We start from the raw sequence: 27,883 nt of genomic DNA, 5'->3' as shown, positions 1-27,883 counted from the left end.
GAGGTCCCATAGCAGAGAAACAGGCTTCATGTCATAGCAGAGAATCAGGCTTCATGTAACCCACCACTGGAACAGGCCATTGTCAGATATTTTTAGGCCCCGGCACTCAGACAGAGGAGAGAGGTCCCATAGCAGAGAAACAGGCTTTATGTCATAGCAGAGAATCAGGCTTCATGTAACCCACCACTGGAACAGGCCATTGTCAGATATTTTTAGGCCCCGGCACCCAGACAGAGGAGAGAGGTCCCATAGCAGAGATTCAGGCTTCATGTCATAGCAGAGAATCAGGCTTCACGTCACCCAACACTGGAACAGGCCACTGTCAGATATGTTTAGGCCCCGGCACCCAGACAGAGGAGAGAGGTCCCATAGCAGAGAATCAAGCTTCATGTCACCAACACTGGAACAGGCCACTGTCAGATATGTTTAGGCCCCGGCACCCAGACAGAGGAGAGAGGTCCTGTTAAAGATGTGTGAATTTTATTCTATATTTTGTATCTCTAGGACTTTAATGAGTTAACTTTTTCTTCTCCAAGTGCCCACCCACCCCCACTTTGTTTCAAGACTGGAGAAGAGAGGGGGGGCAAAGAGCTGTGCTGTGGGAAGTGTCTGATTTCTCATCCTTGTACAGGTGTCCCTACAAGGGAGCTATATAGAGAGTGAAGGAGTGCATAAGCCAATCATATGGCTTGATGATATGTATATATTATCCACTGCCTATAGAGAAGCACCTCTTTGAAGTGTCACATATGACGTATGCAGTATTATTGTTAGAATAGAATCCGAACCCGAACCCGATCCGAACTTCGTCCCGAACCCGAACCCCATTGAAGTCAATGGGGACCTGAACTTTTGGGCACTAAAAAGGCTGTAAAACAGCCCAGGAAAGAGCTAGAGGGCTGCAAAAGGCAGCAACATGTAGGTAAATCCCCTGCAAACAAATGTGGATAGGGAAATGAATTAAAATTAAAATTAAAAAAATAAAAATGAACCAATATCAATTGGACAGAGGTCCCATAGCAGAGAATCTGGCTTCACGTCAGCAGAGAATCAGTCTCTTCATGCCATAGCAAAGAATCTGGCTTCATGTCAGCAGAGAATCAGTCTCTTCATGCCATAGCAGAGAATCTGGCTTCATATCAGCGCAGAATCAGTCTTCATGTCATAGCAGAGAATCAGGCTTCACGTCACCCACCACTGGAACAGGCCACTGTCACACATTTAGGCCCCGGCACCCAGACAGAGGAGAGCGGTCCCGTAACAGAGAATCTGGCCTTATGTCAGCGCAGAATCTGTCTTCATGTCATAGCAGAGAATCAAGCTTCACGTCACCCACCACTGGAACAGGCCACTGTCACACATTTAGGCCCCGGCACCCAGACAGAGGAGAGCGGTCCCGTAACAGAGAATCTGGCCTTATGTCAGCGCAGAATCTGTATTCATGTCATAGCAGAGAATCAGGCTTCACGTCACCCACCACTGGAACAGGCCACTGTCACACATTTAGGCCCCGGCACCCAGACAGAGGAGAGCGGTCCCGTAACAGAGAATCTGGCCTTATGTCAGCGCAGAATCTGTCTTCATGTCATAGCAGAGAATCAGGCTTCACGTCAGCCACCACTGGAACAGGCCACTGTCACACATTTAGGCCCAGGCACCCAGGCAGAGGAGAGAGGTCCCGTAACAGAGAATCTGGCCTTATGTCAGCGCAGAATCTGTATTCATGTCATAGCAGAGAATCAGGCTTCACGTCACCCACCACTGGAACAGGCCACTGTCACACATTTAGGCCCCGGCACACAGACAGAGGAGAGCGGTCCCGTAACAGAGAATCTGGCCTTATGTCAGCGCAGAATCAGTCTTCATGTCATAGCAGAGAATCAGGCTTCACGTCAGCCACCACTGGAACAGGCCACTGTCACACATTTAGGCCCAGGCACCCAGGCAGAGGAGAGCGGTCCCGTAACAGAGAATCTGGCCTTATGTCAGCGCAGAATCTGTATTCATGTCATAGCAGAGAATCAGGCTTCACGTCACCCACCACTGGAACAGGCCACTGTCACACATTTAGGCCCAGACAGAGGAGAGGTTCATTCAACTTTGGGTTGCCCCGCAATATAATGGTAAAGTGGTAGGCAATTAAGAGTGCCGCATTTGTGTGAGGGGAGGCGGGGCGTTCACTATTTAAACCTGGCCCTCCTCCCCCCACTTGTCGGTTCGAACGATTTCGAATCGGCTTGTGGGTTGGTGCCAGAGAAGGGCATGCGTCACTGGAGGATCGGGGGATCGGCTGCGTCGAGCTCGTCGCTACGGTGATTAGGTAGGCAGGGTGGCTTGCACACCCGTCTCGCTATGTATAACATGTGGGGCTGCCGAGCGTGCCGCCGGTCCCCAGCTGCGCTGGAGACTGCCCGCACTCCAGATCGCTTCAGGCACCCCGATCCGCTCCAGGCCCTGCGCTAAGCACCCCCGCTCCCACATGCCGCGTCCCCCAGGCAGGCACCCCTCACCTGTGGCTCAGCAGTGACGGGTCACGACGTCCGCTCGCATACCCTGAGCATCGGTCACGCCGGCCGTCGGCTCCACGACGCAGCGTTATATATCACTCACTCCCGTATCAGAACGTTCCGCCGTAGAGGAAAACGCTGTCCGCTCACACAGGGATCTATTCATTAGCTGCAATCAGTAAGCGGAGGTCCAGCTGCAGGATTAGGGGGCGGAAGCCGAAACCTATAGGCGATTAATACGCCGCGGCTTTCCCTGTACAAATAGTCGATAGCGGTGGGCACGGGATGCAATGTTCCACATGGCGGAGCGCAAATCCCTCGCAGCCGATCCTGATGCACGTTCTCCTGGTAATTACAATTAGCGAGGCTGTGAAGGTGGATATGCTTATGTGACTTTCAGTCATGTCTAGGAATCCGCTGCAGAATAAACTCGTCTTCTTTACTGCGCCAAACTCAGGCAAGACGAGATAAGCAGATACTCAGACATGTGCACTGTATAACAAGTTATGATTTCAATGGTTAATTCTAACCTAGAAGGGAATCACTGGCTTGCTGCGCTCCAGCAGGTCCTGGCTTGAGAGAGGGCGGGGGATGGTCGACACCTACAGGCCCATACTGGTACTGCAGTCCAGGTGCAGGGCTCCTCTGCTCAGGCACAGTGGCTAGGTACTAAGGCAGGAGTATAAAAAAAAATAAAAATATTTAAATAAAATTTGGAATATGTTCAAGGATCAAATATAAAGAGGGCTTCAAGGAGGGGGGCTGGCCACGTCACTTTGCGCACGCAGCCGGGCCGCCCGTAAGCCCATACGGTCAGTCAGGGGGTTGGTTCGGGCGCAGTCACAATAATCCGGTGGTTAGCTAGGGAGCGGTGGCATGAGCGAAGTGTCGCCCAGCTGGCGTGCGCTCACTCACACGTCTGTTCTTGGTTGTTCAGGTCCACAGGTGGTGGGCTAACTTACGATACTGTGGGGTTCGTGGCTGTCATGGCCGCCAGGTGAGTCAGGGGTGGTGCATGCGGGGGCCAACCCCCTCTTTTCTCCTGCATAGGCTTGGGGGACGGGGGATGGTGGACTATTATGTCCAGGCCTCTGGCGCATCTCTTACAGGGTGGCGCCTACAGTCGTGGCCTTTGGTGGGGGGGAAAAGAAAAAAAAAAAAAAAATAATAATAATAATGGTATAGATAGGAATGTTGCTTTGCCAGGTCTGTCACGACTACAGACTCCTTATAAAGCCCTGCCACGACTGCAGGCATCAGTCTGTCACGACTACAGACCGCGCTCTAAAGCCCTGCCACGACTGCAGGCAACAGTCTGTCACGACTACAGACCTGTTATAAAGCCCTGCCACGACTGCAGGCATCAGTCTGTCACAACTACAGACTCGTTATAAAGTCCTGCCACGACTGCAGGCAACAGTCTGTCACGACTACAGACCCGTTATAAAGCCCTGCCACGACTGCAGGCATCAGTCTGTCACGACTACAGACTCGTTATAAAGTCCTGCCACGACTGCAGGCATCAGTCTGTCACGACTACAGACTCGTTATAAAGTCCTGCCACGACTGCAGGCATCAGTCTGTCACGACTACAGACCCGCTCTAAAGCCCTGCCACGACTGCAGGCACAAATCCGTTACGACTACAGACTCATTATTAAGACCGGCCACGACTGCAGGCATTAGTCTCATGTCAACAGACTCATGAGGTAATACTACCACGTCTACAGGCGATGGTCCGTTACCGCTACTCTCGATGTAGGGTTCCCTCACGACTACAGGGGCTAGTCGGTCACATCCACAGACTCGGTCGCATTCCCGTTAACTACAGGCACTGGGTGGGCATCTACGGGTAGTTGCGTCACGACTACGCACGTGGGTCAGCCACGGCCTGGGAGGTCAGCCTTCACGGTCACAGGTAGGTCCAGTTAGGCTTCAGTCTCCCAGCGGGTTCCAGTCACAATAACCAGCCCCTAGGTGAGGGGGGGCACTCCCGCATTGGCGCACAATGCCAGGGAGCTGTGCGGCTCCTCACGCGGCACACGGTTCAAACCAGCGGGGGCCGGGGCCCACGGTAAAGGAAGGGCTCCCTCTGATCCGGTGCACATTGCCAGGGAGTGGCGATGCTCCCCACGTGGTACGAGTGTCCAGCCGGCGGTGGGTCGGCCCTAGCTGAGGAGGGGGGCTCCCCCGCACTGGTGCATTCTGCCAGGGAGCAGCGTGAGCTCCCCACGCGGCTGGGGGGTAAGGCTCCTCATCTTCAATAAAGTCTGGCACGGGCCGCCGTGCCGTCAGGTAGGCAGGGATCAGGGGAAGGAGTACTAGGCTCGGTCAGGGGGAGCAGATCATAGGCGGTGGCTGGCTTCCTGCTGCCGGCCGTACATTAGGTTCCAAGGGGGTTATTTAGGCACAGGATGTTAGTTAGTCCGTGCAGGTGATCTGCGTTATACCATGCTCTTCATGCTCGTACTCAGAGCTGTGCCCATACGGGAGCTGCTTAAGTGGTTGATAGTGAAAAAAAAAAAATAAATAAAAAAAATACATTTTTGAGTCTCTCACGCATGGCTTCTCCGTTTTAGGTTTACACATATGACTCCGCCATCTGAGTCTCTCACGCATGGCTTCTCCGTGTTAGTTTTACACATACGGATCTGCCATTAGAGTCTCTCACGCATGGCTTCTCCGTTTTAGGTTTACACTTATGACTCCGCCATTAGAGTCTCTCACGCATGGCTTCTCCGTTTTAGGTTTACACATATGACTCTGCCATTAGAGTCTCTCACGCATGGCTTCCCCGTTTTAGGTTACACATATGACTCCGCCATTAGAGTCTCTCACGCATGGCTTCTCCATGTGAGTTTTACACATACGACTCCGCCATTAGTCTCTCACGCCTGGCTTCTCCGTTTTAGGTTGGCACATATGACTCCGCCATTAGAATCTCTCACGCATGGCTGCTCCGTTTTAGGTTTACACATATGACTCCGCCATTAGAGTCTCTCACGCATGGCTTCTCCGTTTAGGTTCACACATATGACTCCGCCATCTGAGTCTCACGCATGGCTTCTCCGTTTTAGGTTTACACATATGACTCCGCCATTAGAGTCTCTCACGCATGGCTTCTCCGTTTTAGGTTACACATATGACTCCGCCATTAGAGTCTCTCACGCATGGCTTCTCAATGTGAGTTTTACACATACGAGTCCGCCATTAGTCTCTCACGCCTGGCTTCTCCGTTTTAGGTTGGCACATGTGACTCCGTCATTAGAATCTCTCACGCATGGCTGCTCCGTTTTAGGTTTACACATATGACTCCGCCATTAGAGTCTCTCATGCATGGCTTCTCCGTTTTAGGTTACACAAATGACTCCGCCATCTGAGTCTCTCACGCATGGCTTCTCCGTTTTAGTTGTTTTACACATATGACTCCGCCATTAGAGTCCCTCACGCAGAGCTTCTCCGTTTTAGTTTTACACATATGACTCCGCCATTAGAGTCCCTCACGCAGAGCTTCTCCGTTTTAGTTTTACACATATGACTCCGCCATTAGTCTCTCACGCGTGGCTCCGCCATTAGTCTCTCACGCATGGCTTCTCCGCTTTAGGTTTACACACAGGACTCCGCCATTAGAGTCTCTCATGCATGGAGATTAAAAAAAAAAAAAAAAAAGGGGGGCCTATCACTCACCTATTGGGCTTTGTCAGGGTTTTTGCCACTCTCAATTAAACTTGTCCTATAGCATTGTTAACTATACATGGCAGGTATTCAGCACCATTGGTACAGGCTACATCCGGACCTACCGTCACTCTTCTCCGCCCACCCGATCAAAGCGTTTTGAAGGGTTTGCGCAAGATGTCTGTTGTGAAACGACATGGGCGTCAGCCATTTACCGGTAGCTTGTTCAGGCCGTGACAGGCAAACTGCAGGGGCAAACCGTTCGGGCCACAGGTTAGCGCTCTGGTAGAAACAGCCTTGTACCTGGCCTTCCATGGATTCCTCAGGTCAGACGAGCTCATGGGCACCAATATGCTGGCTGGGTGCCTGCGGAAAGGTCAGCTCATCCGGCGCGGGTCCATCTATGTCCTCACCTTGGCCTCGTCCAAGACGTCACGGCCGGGGCAACCAGTGGCGGTCAGATTCTTTCCCACGGACAGCAGATGGTGTCCGGTGCAGGCCTTGGAGGCTTGGCTGCGTAGTATTTAGTCCAAGCGGCATGTTCTCCCGTACTCGAACTAGGCAATGCCCGGCTAACCACCGCGGCCTTTCTTACGTACATTCAGGTTAGTTGACAGGTTCAGGGGTCGGTCCTCGCTGGATCACAGGACATTCCTTCCGCATGGGCGCGGCAGCAACGGCGTCCATGCATTAGGTGCCAGTACATGTCATCAAACGGTTGGGTCGTCGCAGTTCCGCGTGTTCCATGCGTAATATCCCGGATCCTTATACGAAATATCATTGGCTTTCGAGTTTTGGTCTGTAGTTTCTGTTATCAAGTTTTCTAACTCCTATGCATGGTTCTTTTGGCCCCTTTAGGCTACCCTTCGATAAGCAGTTCCGGCATAACTCTGCTGCTTCTAGGTTGGGGGGGTGGAGTATAGGATTAGGTAGGGTACCCTCTCAGCATGAGCCGATCCGAGCACAAGTGGTAGGCAATTAAGAGTGCCGCATTTGTGTGAGGGGAGGCGGGGCGTTCACTATTTAAACCTGGCCCTCCTCCCCCCACTTGTCGGTTCGAACGATTTCAACCCACCCAGGAGCCCTCCCTTCTTTCAGGTCTCATCATTGGGGTAGCCCCCTTTAGGCTACCCTTCGATAAGCAGTTCCGGCATAACTCTGCTGCTTCTAGGTTGGGGGTGTGGAGTATAGGATTAGGTAGGGTACCCTCTCAGCATGAGCCGATCCGAGCACAAATGAAATTAAAAATAGTATTGAATAAGGAAGTGCCCTGGAGTAGAATAATATATTGTTAAGGGGAGGTAGTTAATATCTAATCTGCACAAAGGATGGACAGGTCCTGTGGGATCCATGCCTGGTTCATTTTTATGAACGTCAGCTTGTCCACATTGGCTGTAGACAGGCGGCTGCGTTTGTCTGTAATGACGCCCCCTGCCGTGCTGAATACACGTTCAGACAAAACGCTGGCCGCCGGGCAGGCCAGCACCTCCAAGGCATAAAAGGCTAGCTCTGGCCACGTGGACAATTTGGAGACCCAGAAGTTGAATGGGGCTGAACCATCAGTCAGTACGTGGAGGGGTGTGCACAGGTACTGTTCCACCATGTTAGTGAAATGTTGCCTCCTGCTAACACGTTCCGTATCAGGTGGTGGTGCACTTAGCTGTGGCGTGTTGACAAAACTTTTCCACATCTCTGCCATGCTAACCCTGCCCTCAGAGGAGCTGGGCGTGACACAGCTGCATTGGCGACCTCTTGCTCCTCCTCTGCCTTCGCCTTGGGCTTCCACTGGTTCCCCTGTGACATTTGGGAATGCTCTCAGTAGCGCGTCTACCAACGTGCGCTTGTACTCGCGCATCTTCCTATCACGCTCCAGTGTAGGAAGTAAGGTGGGCACATTGTCTTTGTACCGGGGATCCAGCAGGGTGGCAACCCAGTAGTCCGCACACGTTAAAATGTGGGCAACTCTGCTGTCGTTGCGCAGGCACTGCAGCATGTAGTCGCTCATGTGTGCCAGGCTGCCCAGAGGTAAGGACAAGCTGTCCTCTGTGGGAGGCGTATCGTCATCGTCCTGTGTTTCCCCCCAGCCACGCACCAGTGATGGGCCCGAGCTGCTTTGGGTGCCACCCCGCTGTGAACATGCTTCATCCTCATCCTCCTCCACCTCCTCCTCATCCTCGTCCTCCTCGTTCTCCAGTAGTGGGCCCTGTCTGGCCACATTTGTACCTGGCATCTGGTGTTGCAAAAAACCTCCCTCTGAGTCACTTCGAAGAGACTGGCCTGAAAGTGCTAAAAATGACCCCTCTTCCTCCTCTTCCTCCTGGGCCACCTCCTCTTCCATCATCGCCCTAAGTGTTTTCTCAAGGAGACATAGAAGTGGTATTGTAACGCTGATAACGGCGTCATCGCCACTGGCCATGTTGGTCGAGTACTCGAAACAGCGCAACAGGGCACACAGGTCTCGCATGGAGGCCCAGTCATTGGTGGTGAAGTGGGTCTGATCCGCAGTGCGACTGACCCTTGCGTGCTGCAGCTGAAACTCCACTATGGCCTGCTGCTGCTCGCACAGTCTGTCCAGCATATGCAAGGTGGAGTTCCACCTGGTGGGCACGTCGCATATGAGGCGGTGAGCGGGAAGGCCGAAGTTACGCTGTAGCGCAGACAGGCGAGCAGCGGCAGGGTGTGAACGCCGGAAGCGCGAACAGACGGCCCGCACTTTATGCAGCAGCTCTGACATGTCGGGGTAGTTGCGAATGAACTTCTGCACCACCAAATTCAGCACATGCGCCAGGCAAGGGATGTGCGTCAAACCGTCTAGTCCCAGAGCTGCAACGAGATTTCGCCCATTATCGCACACCACCAGGCCGGGCTTGAGGCTCACCGGCAGCAACCACTCGTCGGTCTGTTGTTCTATACCCCGCCACAACTCCTGTGCGGTGTGGGGCCTGTCCCCCAAACATATGAGTTTCAGAATGGCCTGCTGACGTTTACCCCGTGCTGTGCTGAAGTTGGTGGTGAAGGTGTGTGGCTGACTGGATGAGCAGGTGGAAGAAGAGGAGGAGGAAGCTGAGTAGGAGGAGGAGGCTACAGGAGGCAAAGAATGTTGCCCTGCGATCCTTGGCGGCGGAAGGACGTGCGCCAAATAGCTCTCCGCCTGGGGCCCAGCCGCCACTACATTTACCCAGTGTGCAGTTAGGGAGATATAGCGTCCCTGGCCGTGCTTACTGGTCCACGTATCTGTGGTTAGGTGGACCTTGCCACAGATGGCGTTGCGCAGTGCACACTTGATTTTATCAGACACTTGTTTGTGCAGGGAAGGCACGGCTCTCTTGGAGAAGTAGTGGCGGCTGGGAACAACATACTGTGGGACAGCAAGTGACATGAGCTGTTTGAAGCTGTGTGTGTCCACCAGCCTAAATGACAGCATTTCATAGGCCAGTAGTTTAGAAATGCTGGCATTCAGGGCCAGGGATCGAGGGTGGCTAGGTGAGAATTTACGCTTTCTCTCAAATGTTTGTGAGATGGAGAGCTGAACGCTGCCGTGTGACATGGTTGAGATGCTTGGTGACGCAGGTGGTGGTGTTGGTAGTACATCCCATGTTTGCTGGGCGGCAGGTGCCAACGTTCCTCCAGAGGCGGAGGAAGAGGCCGAGGCGGCGGCAGCAGCCGCAGAAGAGGCCGAGGCGGCAGCAGCAGAAGAGGTAGCAGGGGGAGCCTGAGTGACTTCCTTGTTTTTAAGGTGTTTACTCCATTGCAGTTCATGCTTTGCATGCAGGTGCCTGGTCATGCAGGTTGTGCTAAGGTTCAGAACGTTAATGCCTCGCTTCAGGCTCTGATGGCACAGCGTGCAAACCACTCGGGTCTTGTCGTCAGCACATTGTTTGAAGAAGTGCCATGCCAGGGAACTCCTTGAAGCTGCCTTTGGGGTGCTCGGTCCCAGATGGCGGCGGTCAGTAGCAGGCGGAGTCTCTTGGCGGCGGGTGTTCTGATTTTGCCAACTGCTCCCTCTTTTGCTACGCTGTTGGCTCGGTCTCACCACTGCCTCTTCCTCCGAACTGTGAAAGTCAGTGGCACGACCTTCATTCCATGTGGGGTCTAGGACCTCATCGTCCCCTGCATCGTCTTCCACCCAGTCTTGATCCCTGACCTCCTGTTCAGTCTGCACACTGCAGAAAGACGCAGCAGTTGGCACCTGTGTTTCGTCATCATCAGAGACGTGCTGAGGTGGTATTCCCATGTCCTCATCATCAGGAAAAATAAGTGGTTGTGCGTTAGTGCATTCTATCTCTTCCACCCCTGGGGAAGGGCTAGGTGGATGCCCTTGGGAAACCCTGGCAGCAGAGTCTTCAAACAGCATAAGAGACTGCTGCATAACTTGAGGCTCAGACAGTTTCCCTGATATGCATAGGGGTGATGTGACAGACCGATGGGCTTGGTTTTCATGCGCCATCTGTGCGCTTTCTGCAGAAGACTGGGTGGGAGATAATGTGAACGTGCTGGATCCACTGTTGGCCACCCAATTGACTAATGCCTGTACCTGCTCAGGCCTTACCATCCTTAGAACAGCATTGGCCCCCACCAAATATCGCTGTAAATTCTACTGGCTACTGGGACCTGAGGTAGTTGGTTCACTAGGACGTGTGGCTGTGGCAGAATGGCCACGTCCTCTCCCAGCACCCGAGGGTCCCCTAACACCACCACGACCATGTCCACGTCCGCGTCCCTTATTAGATGTTTTCCTCATTGTTCCCGTTCACCACAATTTTGAGAATGGCAAATTTGGGAATGCTTTTTCAACCCAGAACAAAAAGTCTGCTTTTACGGTCACTACAAATAACTTGACCAGCTAAAACTGTGCAGATTTGGTTGAATAGAGATGTGAGACCTGTTTTTTTTTTGCGCTGTGTGACAGTTATAGGTTTAATCACAGAATGACACTTCTATCAGCACGCTAGCGTGTGTCTTAGGTTTTTCTGAATGACACTATCAATACCTTCAATGTAAGATTTTCTTTTTGGGATAGATTTAAAGTAGGCCTCAAATACCACAAACTAGTTATTTTGAGAATGGCAAATTTGGGAATGCTTTTTCAACCCAGAACAAAAAGTCTGCTTTTACGGTCACTACAAATAACTTGACCAGCTAAAACTGTGCAGATTTGGTTGAATAGAGATGTGAGACCTGTTTTTGCGCTGTGTGACAGTTATAGGTTTAATCACAGAATGACACTTCTATCAGCACGCTAGCGTGTGTCTTAGGTTTTTCTGAATGACACTATCAATACCTTCAATGTAAGATTTTCTTTTTGGGATAGATTTCAAGTAGGCCTCAAATACCACAAACTAGTTATTTTCAGAATGGCAAATTTGGGAATGCTTTTTCAACCCAGAACAAAAAGTCTGCTTTTACGGTCACTACAAATAACTCGACCAGCTAAAACTGTGCAGATTTGGTTGAATAGAAATGTCAGGTCTATTTTTTAGGCGCTGGGTGACAGGCTCAACTTGCCCCTGATGTAATATATGGCCAAAAAATAACCACACTGTTGATGGTTAAATGCACTTGGGTGACACAGGCTCAGCCTGCAGCTGATGTAGTATATGGCCAAAAAATAACCAGACTGTTGATGGTTAAATGTACTTCGGTGACACAGGCTCAGCCTGCAGCTGATGTAGGATATAGCACAAAATAACCACACTATCGATGGTTAAATACACTTGGTGATAGCTCGTGCTGGCGCACCACAAGTCACAAAATGGCCGCCGATCACCCCAGAAAAAAAGTGATCTAAAAACGCTCTGGGCAGCCTCAAAAAAGTGAGCAAGTCAATAATAGCACTTCAATGATCCACAGCTGCAGATCGATCACAGAATGAAGTCTTTTGGAGGAGTTAATCTGCCTAATCTCGCCCTAACGTCGCAGCTGCAACCTCTCCCTATACTGATCATAGCAGAATGACGTGCGGCGCTACGTGACTCCAGCTTAAATAGAGGCTGGGTCACATGGTGCACTGGCTAATCACAGCCATGCCAATAGTAGGCTTGGCTGTGATGGCCTCTTGGGCCAAGTAGTATGACGCTTGTTGATTGGCTGCTTTGCAGCCTTTCAAAAAGCGCCAAGAAAGCGCCGAACACCGAACCCGGACTTTTACGAAAATGTTCGGGTTCGGGTCCGTGTCACGGACACCCCAAAATTCGGTACGAACCCGAACTATACAGTTCGGGTTCTCTCATCCCTAGTCACAAGAGGTAGTGGGATTTGGTAAATCAGCCATTAGGTAATCTAGATCATGTGCTCTTTGTGGATGGATCAAGGTATGGCCAGGATGGCAGGTACTACACAGGTTGGGCAGTGGTGATTAAACGTGAACTACCACACATGTCTGCTCAAGAAGTGGAGCTAAAAGACTCTGAAGATGGCTTGCAGATATGCAGATGGAAAAACAGCCAACATTTACACTGATTCCAGGTGTGCTTTTGGGATAGCCCATGACTATGGGCCCACATGGAAAGCCAGAGACTCCTTGATCGCTTCAGGTAAACCCATTGAAAATGGGGAAGCAGTGAGGTCTCTGATGGAAGCCCTCTTGTCACTAACATGTGAGGTTATGATAGCAACGAAAGGCCACTGTAAACAGATGCAGAGGAGGCAAAGGGGAAAGCCACGGCAGATCAGGTGGCAAAAATGGCTGCCAAATTACCTAAGCAAACCCCTGTCTTAAGTGGCCACAGTTCAGGTGCCTGAAATAACTCCTCCTGTCTCCCGAAAGTTCTTAAGACCTTACAGAACCAGATGGGGAAGGAGGAAAGGGACTGGTGGATAAAAAGGGGGGACTACAAAAAAGAAGGGAAAACTTTACCTTCCCAGGTCCCTCTACTCCACGATGGCACAGGCAACCCATGGAGTGATGCACCAGACATAAACTGCTATGTGTGATTTAGTACGTAGCATATGGTACACCCCAGGGTTCAGCACTGTAACAGTCAGACATACTCAAGGATAAATGGTTCGTGTCCAGAACAACGTGGGCAAGGTGGTTAAGGTATCCAAGAAACACGTCTTGCTTTTTGTATCTGTTTCAACGTTTACAGACTACCTTCAAATACACAAGGTGGGCATGTATGAGTATGTATTGATATATGACTTGTTTTCAGGATGTCCAAAACCGTACCCAAAGAAGTAAAGAAGATTATGGCCGAAGTTGTGTGCAGGTATGGGGTACCTTAGATCATTGAAAGTGACACAGGTGTTCACTTCACAGGTGAAGTGATGCAGGAGATGATGAAGGTTTTGGGTGTAGGACAGGCCTTACATGCTTCGTACCATCCACAAAGCAGCAGTATAGTAGGGAAAAGGAACTGAACGGGACACTAAGTTAAAGATTCAAAAAGCCTTAGAGTGCCTGCTGGTAGCCCTCTTTTAGTAAGGTATACGCCTAACCGTGAGACAGGCCTTTGTCCCTATAAGGTCCTTTTTGGGTCAGGCCCTAGGATAGGATTTTATTTCCCACAGCAGCTCCAGATGCAACATGGTTGTCTGACAGATTATGTGATCAGTTTGTACAAGCATTTGACTAAAGTACATTTTCGAGTTTTTGCTTCACTTCCAGGTTTTGATAAAGTACCAGGAACCCACCCACTTGTGTCTGGAGATTGGGTGGTAGAAAAAGACACGTTAGAAAAGTCCTAAAACCCTGGTTTGATGGTCCATTCCGAGTGTTGTTGACCACATGCACAGTGAACCTCAAAGAAATGGAAAATTGGATTGATTTCAAGGAAGTGTTGAGACTGGTTTTCCCTTGTGTGACTGTTGATCATGACTCAAAAGAATATGGAAAAATTGTATGAAAACTTAGATCCAGAAAATCAGAAGCATTGATGACCCCCAGTCCCCCCATATAATGTCAACGCCAGTTAGGGAAAGATCATCTGACTTCCTCGTGCGCAAATCCAGTGTCACGGGAGGTTGTTCGCTAGGAATGACTTGTCGTGGAAGCTGGTGAAGAGGAGGCGGAGCATTGGGACAGATGGTTAGGTTTAGGGAGAGAATGAAATTCAAGAAGGGACTGTTAAAGATGTGTGAATTTTATTCTATATTTTGTATCTCTAGCACTGTAATGAGTTAACTTTTTCTTCTCCAAGTGCCCACCCACCCCCTCTTTGTTTCAAGACTGGAGAAGAGAGGAGGGGGGGGGGGCAAAGAGCTGTGCTGTGGGAAGTGTCTGATTTCTCATCCTTGTACAGGTGTCCCTACAAGGGAGCTATATAGAGAGTGAAGGAGTGCATAAGCCAATCATATGGATTGATGATATGTATATATTATCCACTGCCTATAGAAAAGCACCTCTTTGAAGTGTCACATATGACGTATGCAGTATTATTGGTAGAATAGAAGCCATTACAAAATGGCGATGGTAACCAGATGTTTACATTAGTTCACATTCCAAAGTAGGGCCCAGTGCGCAGATGCAGGTGTATTATCTCCTCTCTCTTATCTCTTCTTCCTTTTTGACCAATGAAACAATGTTTAAGCCTCAGTGAGGACTGCCCTCTTCTGAAGATGTATATACGGCTTACCCCATGTAAAAAAGTTAGAGATGCATTGACCATCTATGTGTCAGCGTCTAGTCTCTCAGCCACGCGTGGATATTAACCCCTGGGGGGTACATTGATTTTCAACACCAGAGTGTATCTTAAATGCCCTAATTTAGGGCGTCTTTATCAGTCCCATAGCAGAGAATCAGGCTTTATGTCATAGCAGAGAATCAGGCTTCATGTCACCCAACACTGGAACAGGCCACTGTCAGATATTTTTACTCCCCGCCACCCAGACAGAGGAGAGAGGTCCCATAGCAGAGAATCAGGCTTCATGTCATAGCAGAGAATCATGCTTCATGTCACCCAACACTGGAACAGGCCACTGTCAGATATGTTTAGGCCCCGGCACCCAGACAGAGGAGAGAGGTCCCAAAGCAGAGAATCAGGCTTCATGTCATGTCATAGCAGAGAATCAGGCTTCATGTCACCCAACACTGGAAAAGGCCACTGTCAGATAATTTTAGGCCCCGGTACCCAGACAGAGGAGAGAGGTCCCATAGCAGAGAATCAGGCTTCATGTCACAGCAGAGAATCATGCTTCATGTCACCCAACACTGGAACAGGCCACTATCAGATATTTTTAGGCCCCGGCACCCAGACAGAGGAGAGAGGTCCCATAGCAGAGAATCAGGCTTCATGTCATAGCAGAGAATCATGCTTCATGTCACCCAACACTGGAACAGGCCACTATCAGATATTTTTGGGCCCCGGCACCCAGACAGAAGAGAGAGGTCCCATAGCAGAGAATCAGGCTTCATGTCACCCACCACTGGAACAGGCCATTGTCAAATATTTTTAGGCCCCGGCACCCAGACAGAGAAGAGAGGTCCCATAGCAGAGATTCAGGCTTCATGTCATAGCAGAGAATCATGCTTCATGTCACCCAACACTGGAAAAGGCCACTGTCAGAAATTTTTAGGCCCCGGCACCCAGAAAGAGGAGAGAGGTCCCATAGCAGAGAATCAGGCTTCATGTCATAGCAGAGAATCATGTTTCATGTCACCCAACACTGGAACAGGCCACTGTCGGATATGTTTAGGCCCCGGCACCCAGACAGAGGAGAGAGGTCCCATAGCAGAGAATCAGGCTTCATGTCATAGCAGAGAATCAGGCTTCATGTCACCCAACACTGGAACAGGCCACTGTCAGATATGTTTAGGCCCCGGCACCCAGACAGAGGAGAGAGGTCCCATAGCAGAGAATCAGGCTTCATGTCATGTCATAGCAGAGAATCAGGCTTCATGTCACCCAATACTGGAAAAGGCCACTGTCAGATATTTTTAGGCCCCGGCACCCAGACAGAGGAGAGAGGTCCCATAGCAGAGAATCAGGCTTCATGTCATAGCAGAGAATCATGCTTCATGTCACCCAACACTGGAACAGGCCACTGTCAGATATTTTTAGGCCCCGGCACCCAGACAGAGGAGAGAGGTCCCATAGCAGAGAATCAGGCTTCATGTCATAGCAGAGAATCATGCTTCATGTCACCCAACACTGGAACAGGCCACTGTCAGATATTTTTAGGCCCTGGCACCCAGACAGAAGAGAGAGATCCCATAGCAGAGAATCATGCTTCATGTCATCCACCACTGGAACAGGCCATTGTCAGATATTTTTAGGCCCCGGCACCCAGACAGAGGAGAGAGGTCCTATAGCAGAGATTCAACCTTCATGTCATAGCAGAGAATCAGGCATCATGTCACCCAACACTGGAACAGGCCACTGTAAGATATTTTAGGCCCCGGCACCCAGACAGAGGAGAGAGGTCCCATAGCAGAGAATCAGGCTTCATGTCATAGCAGAGAATCAGGCTTCATGTCACCCACCACTGGAACAGGCCATTGTCAGATATTTTTAGGCCTCAGCACCCAGACAGAGGAGAGAGGTCCCATAGCAGAGATTCAGGCTTCATGTCATAGCAGAGAATCATGCTTCATGTCACCCAACACTGGAACAGGCCACTGTCAGATATTTTTAGGCCCCGGCACCCAGACAGAGGAGAGAGGTCCCATAGCAGAGAATCAGGCTTCATGTCATAGCAGAGAATAATGCTTCATGTCACCCAACACTGGAACAGGCCACTGTCAGATATGTTTAGGCCCCGGCACCCAGACAGAGGAGAGAGGTCCCACAGCAGAGAATCAGGCTGCATGTCATAGCAGAGAATCATGCTTCATGTAACCCAACACTGGAACAGGCCACTGTCAGATATTTTTAGGCCCCGGCACCCAGACAGAGGAGAGAGGTCCCATAGCAGAGAATCAGGCTTCATGTCATAGCAGAGAATCATGCTTCATGTCACCCAACACTGGAACAGGCCACTGTCAGATATTTTTAGGCCCCGGCACCCAGACAGAGGAGAGAGGTCCCATAGCAGAGAATCAGGCTTCATGTCATAGCAGAGAATCATGCTTCATGTCACCCAACACTGGAACAGGCCACTGTCAGATATTTTTAGGCCCCGGCATCCAGACAGAGGAGAGAGGTCCCATAGCAGAGAATCAGGCTTCATGTCATAGCAGAGAATCATGCTTCATGTCACCCAACACTGGAACAGGCCACTGTCAGATATTTTTAGGCCCCGGCACCCAGACAGAGGAGAGAGGTCCCATAGCAGAGAATCAGGCATGGGCGTGTCTGTTTCCTGCAGCTGAGGTGGAAAGTTGTGTGTGCAGCAGCTCCTGGAAACTTCCACCTCGTTAAGGCCCCAGGGAGATTTTTCAACACATTAATCCCCTGGGAGGAACCAGGCTTGTGGGACGGTTTTCCACCTTTCTCCCCAGCCCAGGCCCTGCCTCTCCCTAGGGAGCTGGTAGGGACCTGGGCCATGCGCTCAGGCAAGGCCCAGGATCCTGCTTCCCGGGGTAGGCTGGCGGGGAGTAGGGGAGGTGAACTACCGGCCTCTGCTCCATCTTCCGCTCCGGGGGTCAGAAGATCAAGCAGGGGTCATGTGGAAGTGTCCCCTGCGGCCCCCAGGGGCGAAGCCATGAACATCGCCGTAAGTCCAGGGGGGTGGACGATAACCCTCCTAAAGGTATGCGGGGTGCTCCTGGAGGTGGGTCGGGTTTGGTGGAGGCCGACTGGGGTACTATGAAGCCCAGGGAGTCGGTGGTCCAATATAGCTCCCGTATTGCAGCTATATGGGTCCAATATAGCTGCAATACGGGAGCTATATTGGACCACCGACTGGGGTACTATGAAGGCCAGGGAGTCGGTGGTCCAATATAGCTCCCGTATTGCAGCCCACCTCCGGGAGTACGAAGAGGCTGGTAAGGCCTTAAACAAACTCCAGCATGATATAAAGGATGAAAGGCAAAAAGCTAACAGGGCCTCTAAGGCGAAAAGGCCTAAAATAGCGGCGAAAATAAGGACCCTGAGGTTGACATAAGGGAGATGGAGAATAAGAGGGCTGACATACTGAGAAATAGTGGCCCATTTGAGGAAAAATTGAGGAATGAAAAGAGATTTGCAGAGATGAACCTGAAAAAGGTTTCTTCAGATGAGGATGAGACCATAGTGAGCCTGGGGGGACAGTCTGCGGGGCCGGTGGATTCTGGGATCCGGCGCGAGCAGGTCCGTCTCCCCCCCACTAGCTCAGATGAGGAAGAGAGCGGCGAGAGCTGTGGGGTAGGGGGATAGTTGATAGAACAGATACGTTACCTAGAGTCCCCCCGGGCTCATGTAGACGGGCTTGTTTTCGGGGATGAATTGTTGGAGGATGAACCTGCAAAAAAGAAAAAGAGACAGAAACAAAAAGAAGCAAAGAAGAAACAAAAAGAGACAAGCAAAGAAGTGAACTGGGTGTATGTGTCCTATCCACTGCCCTCTGGAGCGGCTGCAAAGTCGGCTCAGGGGGCTAACCCCACTATCCCCCCTAGACTGGTTTCTACAGTGGAACCAGAGCGTGGGAGTGGGGAGAATAGAGAGAATGTAGCAAAAAGTAATTTAATCCGTGAGAAAAAGATGGCGTCAGATGCCGACCCTGTTTGCAGTAGCAGGGGCGGAAAGGTGGGAGTGGCTGAAAAGCCGCACAAGCTGGTGCCGATAGCGAGAGGAGGGGGGCGTGGCTGCATCGGGTGTGGCCCCGCCCACCGCCGCTGCCTCCACCGGGAGGCTAGATAAATGTTTGGTGGGGGTGCGGTGGTGTGACGATTTGGTCGCCGCCCCTCCTGCCTTGGAGGGTGGTGTGGTCCTTGCTTCCTCTGCCCCCGTTGGACCCCGTGCGCCTGTGTCTCCCGCCGCCCCCTCCGCCTGTGTTAGTGCATCGGCGGTGGAGGGGGTGGGGCCAGGGCGGGGGGGACATCTGCGGTCGCGCCTCTTGGTGTACCTGGAGGCGTGTCTGTGGGCGGAGGGGGCGGGGTCCATACATCCGTCACCATGTGCGGGGTGACGGGGGTCCTGCTGCTTCCTTCTCTGCCCCTGCCTCTTCTGCTGCTCATGCGCTCTTTGCCCCTTCCCCTGCTGGTGTCATTTTGCCGGCGGCGGGGGGGCGGGGCCTGGGTGGTGTGGGATTCTGCGGACATGCCTCTGGGAGTGCCTGGGGGCGTGTCCATGGGCGGGGATGGGGGGGCGGGGCTCCTGCGGCCGTGGCTGCTACCTTGTGTTGGGCTGGCATGGCTGGGGGCAGTAGTGCCACAGGGTGCCTGCTCCAGCCAAATCCTCTGGGGAGAGGGAGCCCCAGTGAAGTTGTTATAGATGCAAGCAATGCAGAAGGACGTTGTGCGGACATTAAAGTAAATAAAGCAAAAAAAGAGGGGGGGATGGGGAGGATAGTGGCAGAGGTCGCGGTCCACCATGAAAACGCCTATGAAGCCGAGGATGTGGTGGTAGGGACCACTGAGGTGGAGGCGGATGTGTATAAAAAGAGAAATGTTAATGTCATTGGCCCAGCTGTGTGTTTGGGGGCAGGTGAAAATTCAGGGGTCGTTCGGGGTACTGGTGGAGGGGGGGTGGATGCGGGGGTTGGTCCTGCTGCTGGAAAAGTGGCGGGCCCCCCCTGCGTGCCCCCCTCGGGGGATCCGATGCGACACTTGTGACAGGTAGGGGGGGGGGGGGGCCGGTTCTGCTGCCCCTCCTTCGTCCGTGGAGCCTGGCAGAAGTTATGCCAGTGTGGCTGCGGCTGTAGGGGGGGAGAGGCTGACTTCTTTGGCTTCCTCGCTCTCAGGGTCTGGTAATGGTGACTTGCAGCGGCGACTGCTGGAGGCCCTCAAAAAGGGGGAGAGCTCCTTTTCCGTAGAGGGGAAAAAGGTGGAATGTTCATTCTGGTTCAACAGACATGGCGTTCGGACCTTCCGAGAACAGAACGGGGGCGAGACCACCTGGTCTTCACCCACAACCGGCCCTGGAGCCAGACGGAATGTGGTCTGTCTCAAGTGGAGTAGCGATGGAGCCTGCCCTACTAGAAAGAGGGTAGTGGAGCTCCTGCTTGGGATGGGTTACAGGGCAACTGACATCTTTGCCTTGATCCATCCTTTTGGCTCCAAGGAGTTTGACATCAGCTTTGTCCGGCCGGAGGGGCTTGAGCTCTTCTGGTCCGGATATGAGCTGGTGAAGAACATGCCGGACTGGCGTGGTTTCGTTGCAAAAGCGATAACCCGCCAGAGTGAGGTCAAGAGAGTGACCGTGCTGACCCGTAACGAGTCACTCTCTTGTATTGACATCATGACCTGGCTGGGAAGGTACGGAGAGGTCCAGGGAATACCAGCTAAAAACTTGGACGAGTTTGGCATTTGGTCGGGTGCCTGGACTTTAATATCAAACTTAAGCGTCTGGGTAGTACAGTTTCCCACATTCCATCATCTGCCTTTATCGGCCGAGACAGGATCTTGGTTTTCTACAGGGGGCAGCCTAAGCTCTGTCACAAGGCAGCGTCACACACTTCAGCGTGGCAGCCCCACACACTTCAGAGCCAGCTGCCAAGTGCAGAAGTGCGCGTTGTGTGGGGGGACAGGTCATCTTGCTGCATCTTGTGAGGAGATTAGATGCAACCTGTGTGGGGAGCTCGGGCACCCCTTCAGTCGCTGTCCTCTCTATGAGGCCAATGCGGCCCGAGCTCATGCAGGAACGGGCCGGGAGGTCCCTTCGGCTGAGGCGGGTACTGGCAAAGGCAGTGGAGTTAAGGGGTCAGTGAGGAACCGGAACAACCCGTCCCGGCAGAGGCGGAGAGAGAGGCGTCAGGCGGAGAGGGAGGGGGAGGAACCCTGTCCTGGGGTGATGCCCGCTCCTTCCCAAACGACTGCCCCTCCTGAATCCGAGACCCTAGGGGGCAGCGAGCTGGAGGAGGAGATTGAGAGACTGGATCAGGCCGAAGAGGTTCTGTCCTCGCACTACGAAAGTTCTGCAGAAGGTAGTGGTGCAGAGTCCCAAAGTAGACAGAAACGGCGTACTAAAAAAAGATCTAGCCCGACCAAAGTTGCCAGGGAAGGTGTAACCGGCTCCCCTCTGGAGCTCTCCAACCGGTCCTCATCTTGGATGAGACCTCTGCCTCCTCTGCTGAGGAGGAGGTTGAAGGTGAGGGGCCGGGGGCGAAGGAGGGAGAGCCTTCAGGGGGCCCCGCGCCCCCCTCTGGTGGGGATGCAAGGTCCTCAGGAGGGGTGGCAAAACCGGGCCCTGAGACTGAGAAAGCCAGGAGTGGTGCGCAGAGGGAGATGGTGGTGGCAGAGATGGATACCACTATCTCCCTCAAGAGAGGTCGTGCTGCTCTAGAAGGCAGCCCCGGGAGGGGGATGAAGGATGGGAAGAAGGCCATCTAATTTAACTACTCTTTATGGCGGTACCCGCTCTGCTGACTCTGGCGACCATTAATGTCGCCAGCATTAAGTCGGATGCGGCTCGTTTCACAGCCTTTGATTTTATCAGCCGTGTTGAAGCTGACATTTAGTTTTTGCAAGAGACCAGGCTGCCAGATTTGGCAGCGATTTATAAAGCCAAGAGGGAGTGGAGACCAGGGCCCTCCTACTGGTCTCTTGCGGCTGAGCCGTATAGCGGAGTGGCGGTCCTTTTTACCGCACCGGTAGAATGACGACGAGTAATTGAATTAGAAATGGGGAGGTGTTTGATCTTGGATGTCCTTATGAAGGGACAGGAACTGCGCCTGATTAATATCTACGGGCCCCAGTCCAGGTGGGACAGGAAATGTCTCTTTATGAGGATTAAGCCTTTCCTTTTTACAATTCGGCAGGTGTTTTTTGGTGGGGACTTTAATACTGTCACAAGGCCCCAAGACAGGGGAGGCACCAGAAACCGTCTGACTTATGATAGTATTTTTCTGAATAGAGTAGCTAGTGAGGCTCGTCTGGAGGATGTCCACATTAGGCATACCCCAGGCCACGGGGGTTTCACTTTCTATAGAGGTAGTCAGATCAGGTGTAGAATAGATAGGTTTTATTTGAAGGAGGAGGCTACCTTTTCGCCCTTAAGGGTTGTGGAGGTGGAATTCTCCGATCACTGTTTGATTATGTTTTCTCTGAATATTTCAGAATCCCCCCAAATGGGAAGGGGTTATTGGAAGCTGAATTCGGGTGTCTTGGAGGAAGCAGAGGGGAGACAATCCTTTAAGGACTTCCTTCAGAGTCAGGTACCTTTACTGGATCTCTGTGATACTAAGTCAGAGTGGTGGGAGATATTCAAAGATCGGGCTGCAAAGTTCTTCCGCCGGCTCTCGAGCCTCAGGTCCCTGGACAGGTACCGCCTGTATCAGGGTCTGAGGAGGAAACTCGAGCATCTGGTCTCGACTGGTGGTAGCCGCGAGGATATCTCCAGGGTGAAATCTTTGCTCAAGAGGTGCCAGTATGATAGGCACACATCTTTAGTTCTTGAGAGGGACTTCGGGAGGTACCGCTCGCCCGACCCCTACAGAAATTGTAAGATGTCAGTGAAGAGTAAGTTAATAATAGGACTGGTCGATAGTACGGGATCTCTGAGCTGGTCCAGATCAGGGATCCTGGAAGTCGTTAGATCCTTTTACTCGTGCCTCTTGGGGAGGAGGGATCTGGATTGGGACAGGATGTCGGCTTTCCTGGCTGGGGTCACTCCTGAGTCAGGAGCTCACCTCTCTTTTGACGGTTTGGTAGAAGAGATCAGGAAGAAGGAAGTTATCCTGGCGGTGGAAGGGTTAGCTCTTAAGAAGTCGCCAGGCCCGGATGGCTTAACATTCGAGTTTTATAGGGCCTTTAAGAACTCTTTATGTCCCCTCTTGACTGAGGTATTCAATGAGTGTTTATCCTCGGGCACTCTGCCTCGGTCAATGAGGAGGTCAGCTCTGATCCTTCTATCAAAGGGTAAGGATCCGAGCCGTATTGAGAACTGGCGTCCCATAGCACTTCTTAATACGGACAGAAAGATTCTGGCCAAGATACTTTTTAATAGGCTGGTGAAATTTGCACCCCAACTCCTTTCGGTGGCTCAGCATTGCTCGGTTCCAGGCCGCAGCACTTTTAGTGCTGTACTCGGTGTCCGAGAGGCAGTGGAGCAGAGTACAGGGAGTGCAGAATTATTAGGCAAGTTGTATTTTTGTGGATTAATTTTATTATTGAACAACAACCATGTTCTCAATGAACCCAAAAAACTCATTAATATCAAAGCTGAATATTTTTGGAAGTAGTTTTTAGTTTGTTTTTAGTTTTAGCTATTTTAGGGGGATATCTGTGTGTGCAGGTGACTATTACTGTGCATAATTATTAGGCAACTTAACAAAAAACAAATATATACCCATTTCAATTATTTATTTTTACCAGTGAAACCAATATAACATCTCAACATTCACAAATATACATTTCTGACATTCAAAAACAAAACAAAAACAAATCAGTGACCAATATAGCCACCTTTCTTTGCAAGAACACTCAAAAGCCTGCCATCCATGGATTCTGTCAGTGTTTTGAACTGTTCACCATCAACATTGCGTGCAGCAGCAACCACAGCCTCCCAGACACTGTTCAGAGAGGTGTACTGTTTTCCCTCCTTGTAAATCTCACATTTGATGATGGACCACAGGTTCTCAATGGGGTTCAGATCAGGTGAACAAGGAGGCCATGTCATTAGATTTTCTTCTTTTATACCCTTTCTTGCCAGCCACGCTGTGGAGTACTTGGACCCGTGTGATGGAGCATTGTCCTGCATGAAAATCATGTTTTTCTTGAAGGATGCAGACTTCTTCCTGTACCACTGCTTGAAGAAGGTGTCTTCCAGAAACTGGCAGTAGGACTGGGAGTTGAGCTTGACTCCATCCTCAACCCGAAAAGGCCCCACAAGATCATCTTTGATGATACCAGCCCAAACCAGTACTCCACCTCCACCTTGCTGGCGTCTGAGTCGGACTGGAGCTCTCTGCCCTTTACCAATCCAGCCACGGGCCCATCCATCTGGCCCATCAAGACTCACTCTCATTTCATCAGTCCATAAAACCTTAGAAAAATCAGTCTTGAGATATTTCTTGGCCCAGTCTTGATGTTTCAGCTTGTGTGTCTTGTTCAGTGGTGGTCGTCTTTCAGCCTTTCTTACCTTGGCCATGTCTCTGAGTATTGCACACCTTGTGCTTTTGGGCACTCCAGTGATGTTGCAGCTCTGAAATATGGCCAAACTGGTGGCAAGTGGCATCTTGGCAGCTGCACGCTTGACTTTTCTCAGTTCATGGGCAGTTATTTTGCGCCTTGGTTTTTCCACACGCTTCTTGCGACCCTGTTGACTATTTTGAATGAAACGCTTGATTGTTCGATGATCACGCTTCAGAAGCTTTGCAATTTTAAGAGTGCTGCACCCCTCTGCAAGATATCTCACTATTTTTGACTTTTCTGAGCCTGTCAAGTCCTTCTTTTGACCCATTTTGCCAAAGGAAAGGAAATTGCCTAATAATTATGCACACCTAATATAGGGTGTTGATGTCATTAGACCACACCCCTTCTCATTACAGAGATGCACATCACCTAATATGCTTAATTGGTAGTAGGCTTTCGAGCCTATACAGCTTGGAGTAAGACAACATGCATAAAGAGGATGATGTGGTCAAAATACTCATTTGCCTAATAATTCTGCACGCAGTGTAGAGCCGGTTACTGGAGGGGGTACATGCTGTCCTTAGATCAAGCAAAGGCGTTTGATCGGGTGAACCATGAGTACCTCTGGTCGGTCCTTCTGAAGTATGGCCTGCCGGGGGGGTTTGTCGATTGGTTAAAGATCTTGTATGCAGGGGCAGAGAGTTTCCCGCTTGTGAACGGTTGGTCTGGCTGCTCTTTTGAGGTTGGGTCTGGCGTCCGCCAGGGTTGTCCTTTGAGCCCGCTTTTATGCATGTTCGCGATTTATCCCTTTCTTAAGAGGATCGATCGTGGACCGTTGGCGGGAGTCGGGATGGATCGGGCGGCGCCGGAAGCCACTCTGAGGGTAGTAGCGTACGCTGACGATGTCACCATTATCCTCAAGAGGGGAAGCGGAGTACGTGATGTCTGAAGTGGATCGCTACTCGGAGGCATCCGGGTCCATGATCAATCGGGATAAGTGTGAGAGTCTCTGGTTGGGAGGGGGTGATCCAGTTTTTGATCTCCCGGACACCCTCCCAGGGCCCAAGTCGTCAGCCAAAGTCCTAGGCATCCATTTTGGCCATGGGGATTATCCCACTCAAAATTGGGACGACAGGCTTAAGATCGCCGCTCAGAGGGTCGACCAGTGGAAGAGTTGGTCTTTGACCCTCAGGGAAAGGGTAAACCTGATCAAGGCCTACTTACCTCCTTTGCTTATCTATTTGGGTAGCGTGTGTATCTTGCCAGAGCCTCTCTGGACTCGAATTTATAGTCTGTTCTTCCAGCTCTTATGGGGGAATAGACTGAACCTGATCAAGAGAGAAGTGACTTACCGCACGAGGAGACTAGGGGGGTTATCTATGGTTAACCCCGTGGTGTTTCTTGTAAACACCTTTGTTAAAGCGAATCTGGTGAACCTCTGGATGGAGAGGGCTTCTCCGTGGGTAGTCTCCTGCCGGGGGTGGTTTCGGCCTTTCTTCCAGGAATGGGAGACAGGAGGGCAAGTGAAGGACTTACGTACACCTCACGGATATCTTCCGACTTACGTCACCCCGATTCTGAAGGTGATCCGCCGGTGGGGTTTGGAGGTGAGGGAGATCAGGACTCTGTCAAGGAGGTCCCTTGACGAGAGGGTCTTGTTGTCCCACTTCCAGAAGCCCCTGGCCCACAGGGATTGCCCAAGCCGGGATCTAGACAAGGGGTTACAGTTGCTAAATTCTGCAAGGATCACCTTGAAGTTTTGGGACTTGGCTTGGCGCTGCTTTCACGGGAGGCTGTATGTGAGGGACAACTTGAAGTACAGGAACTCTGATGAAAGGGGTTGTCCCCGGGAGGAGTGTGGCTCCATACTGGAAAGTATGGATCACTTCCTGCTTCAGTGTCCCTTTAATACAGAGGTATACCAATGGGTGGGAGCTTCCATTGGCTGGCCTAGGCTAGCCAGCCTCTCCTACGCGGAGTGGGCCTATGGAGTGCTCAGAGACATTGGTAGAAGGGACCTGTGCACATGTTTTTTAGTTAGTATAGTGGTTAGGTTCTACACGTGGAATGCACGGTGCTTAATTTCAACACAGCAGAAAGTCCTCCCAGTGGACGAGGTATGTAGGAACATTCTGGGTGACCTGGTGAAGGTGCGTTCTTTGGAGTATGAGAGACTGGGCACCAGTAGGGCCTCTCTCCTCTGGAGAGGCTTTGCTTTTAGCGTGCCCTAGCCTAGTCATACATTTCCTGGTGGTGGGCTGACGCTTTCACCGTAGATTTTTGTTTTGTGGGATGTTGAGCTTTGAAGAAAGGCTTACAGAGACCGAGCTTGGGCCTTCGGGTAGTTCTATATATTAGAATATATTAGAATATTTTGCAGCGTGTGTTAAATAGTTATGTTGTTTATGTTGTTTATTAGGATAGGATGAGTTGGGGCTAGTTAGGTTGGGTGGGTGAGGGAAAGGGTCTTTTATTTGTGCTTTTATGTGTTTTATGTGTGATTTGAAGTGGGGAGGCCTGCATCTAGCCCTGGACTATGCGGACATAGGAGGACATGGGGCGAGGGGCTAGATGTGGGTGGTGGAGGTAGGGCTGGCCTCGGACTATGCGGACACGAAAAAGACGTGAGGTGGAGGTCAGCCTTGGGTGATGGGTGAAGGGTGATGAAGTAGGTAGTGGGGGTTAGGGCTAGATTAGGGAGGTAAAAAGGTTTATTTTGCTTTATGTGTTATATTAGTAAAAAAGTAATATATATATAAAAAAAAAAAAAAAATTGGTTTGTTTTGTATTATTATTATTATTATTATTGTTATTGTTTTATTAGTCTTATTTGCATTTTCGTTTTATTGACGAGTAGTCAAGTTTTTCTTTTTGGGTTTTACAGCTGAACCGGCTAAGTAAGTTTAATTTCTTTTTTTAGCATTTGTATATAGTTTGTATATAGTTTTTATAGGGTATTGGTATGAATGTGAGTATGAGTGAGGCTGGGCCAGCTGAGAAGCTGTTCTGTTTGTTTTCTCGTCTGTAAAGTTTTGTATTTTTCTAATAAAAAAGAGTTCCCATAGCAGAGAATCAGGCTTCATGTCATAGCAGAGAATCATGCTTCATGTCACCCAACACTGGAACAGGCCACTGTCAGATATTTTTAGGCCCTGGCACCCAGACAGAGGAGAGAGGTCCCATAGCAGAGATTCAGGCTTCATGTCATAGCAGAGAATCAGGCTTCACGTCACCCAACACTGGAACAGGCCACTGTCAGATATGTTTAGGCCCCGGCACCCAGACAGAGGAGAGAGGTCGCATAGCAGAGAATCAGGCTTCATGTCATAGCAGAGAATCATGCTTCATGTCACCCAACACTGGAACAGGCCACTGTCAGATATTTTTAGGCCCCGGCACCCAGACAGAAGAGAGCGGTCCCATAGCAGAGAATCAGGCTTCATGTCATAGCAGAGAATCATGCTTCATGTCACCCACCACTGGAACAGGCCATTGTCAGATATTTTTAGGCCCTGGCACCCAGACAGAGGAGAGAGGTCCCATAGCAGAGAATCAGGCGTGGGCGTGTCTGGTGTCTGCAGCTGAGGTGGAAGGGTGTGTCAGCAGCAGCTCCT

This window comes from Bufo bufo, chromosome 5, assembly GCF_905171765.1.
Source record: "Bufo bufo chromosome 5, aBufBuf1.1, whole genome shotgun sequence".
NCBI classification, from domain to species: Eukaryota; Metazoa; Chordata; class Amphibia; order Anura; family Bufonidae; genus Bufo; species Bufo bufo.
The sequence above is the reverse complement of the archived record's forward strand: the minus strand, read 5'-3'. Positions refer to the sequence as shown.